Source organism: Limulus polyphemus, unplaced genomic scaffold (assembly GCF_000517525.1).
Source record: "Limulus polyphemus unplaced genomic scaffold, Limulus_polyphemus-2.1.2 Scaffold6880, whole genome shotgun sequence".
Taxonomy (NCBI): Eukaryota; Metazoa; Arthropoda; class Merostomata; order Xiphosura; family Limulidae; genus Limulus; species Limulus polyphemus.
Window position 1 is genome coordinate 6,270 of NW_013672490.1, and position 1,824 is coordinate 8,093.

At 32.0% G+C, this 1,824-nt stretch overlaps 1 protein-coding gene across 1 annotated transcript in view; it reads left to right on the top strand.

The window, feature by feature from the left end:
• Positions 1-641: 641 nt before the first annotated feature.
• Positions 642-1,824, top strand: part of LOC106474152 (CUB and sushi domain-containing protein 3-like) — a gene marked incomplete at its 3' end in the record, with an annotated part of 38,676 nt that continues 37,493 nt past the window's right edge. The window contains exon 1 of the mRNA XM_022402522.1: positions 642-772. The remainder of the gene's footprint in view (positions 773-1,824) is intronic.

The window sequence follows — 1,824 nt, forward strand, 5'->3', positions numbered from 1 at the left end:
ACCCTGTGACTGCAGTTCAATTACTCACTATCTACTCACACGCATTACCGCGTCACGTTGTCCCCCTCTTATATATACCCGCCTACCCCATCTAGCAAACACTAGAGCATTCATGAAGAAACAAAATAGTTCTAGAAACTAGAGGGCGCCACCTGCAGTCATGTGACTCGCTGACGCAACATCACGTTCTCGCGACTTATCATAGTTATGTTGTTCGCATGGGATCTATCTCCTGACGACGAAAAAACTGTCTCGTTGGTCGTGCATACGACATAAATATTTATGTCTTTTGTACAAGATAGCTACCTATTTCCAATAGGTAACCTAGATAAAACAAATATACTGTGTTATTTGTTTTGTACAGATGTTAATATTTCAGCCGTATAACTAAAAATACTATTTACTTTTCTGTTTCATTTATTATGATCAAAAACAAACAGTTGGTTTTTGTTTTGCTTTATGCAATTTCTTTCAATGCATATGCAATTACAAATGTCTCAAGTATATAATGGATAAGCTGCATATATTCAAAGTAATGTTGTTTACCTTATCAGAGTTAGTAGTTTTATTACGACATAAACTGGGTGTAAAGTTCTTCGGAAGTGTTCTGAGCTAGTATAGAAGTCCTGGATCACGTGACTAAGCGTCACAACTTCCTTTCAACACCACCCAGTATTGAAAACATTTAACATTCATAATAGTAAACAACAGAAGTGGTACATTATATAGAATTACAACCTAGGAAGGAAGAATATTCTTAAATGGTTTAATGGTAGGTTTAATATTTGAATGTTTGTATATTTTATTATACTTCTTGTATATATACGTTTTATATATAAATACGTGTGAATTATAAGTTAGGCCTATAGAGAATTGGACTTTTTTCGTTGTTATGACACCCACATCATTATTACCAAACTGTAAGCCAAATAATTTAGGTTATCAGTATCACTAACAACGAATAACCTAGTTTAACTTTTTATAACTGCATGCTCCAGTGCATGTAATACGAACAGTAGCATAAAGATTTTAAGTAGTAAAAATCCCTGTAAGAAAGAGTTTAATTATCAACTACACATAGGAGAATGATCAGTACTTATACTTATAGTTAAACTATTAAATGACAGTGAAAAAACTATAGGCCTATGTTTTATATGAAGATTTTGTGAGAAATTAAGTCTAGACTAGAGAGAATACTATTTGCATTCACTGATGGTAGGCAAGAACTAGAATAGTACAAAAACAGGCTAACAGTAACAATTACTTTAATTAGCCTATTTGCTTTAGTATTTGGCTAACAGTAGCAATTATTCTAATTGGTTTAAAAATGTTAAATTAAAAATATATATTCTACAGATAATAAAAACTATTGTAAATAGAATATAATAATAAAATCGAGAGCATAATACAATAGTATCTTCGTTGCACATAATGTTTGTATAATAATTTCTACCAAAAACGTTGATAAAAATCTTCGATAAAAATTACTAACTGTATAATATAACAGTACTGTATTTTGTTTGTTGTATGCCTAAGTAATTACTTCGCAGGGTGTGGATGGACGTTCACTAAATTTCTTATGGAGGTTCATTGGGTCCATGGAGAGATACATACAAATTTTCAGTTTTGCATCTTGCATTTTGCGGTTTTTATGAGCGTTTGTGTTTTTTGACTACTACTTCGTCCCCTGTTGATGGATCTTCACCAAATTTGGCATGGAAATTTGTTGGGTTTATGGGGAGATACATACAAATTTTCAATTTCACATTTTGTGTTTTGGAGTTTTTATGGGCGTTTTTTACAATTACTTATAAGGGAAGCAAC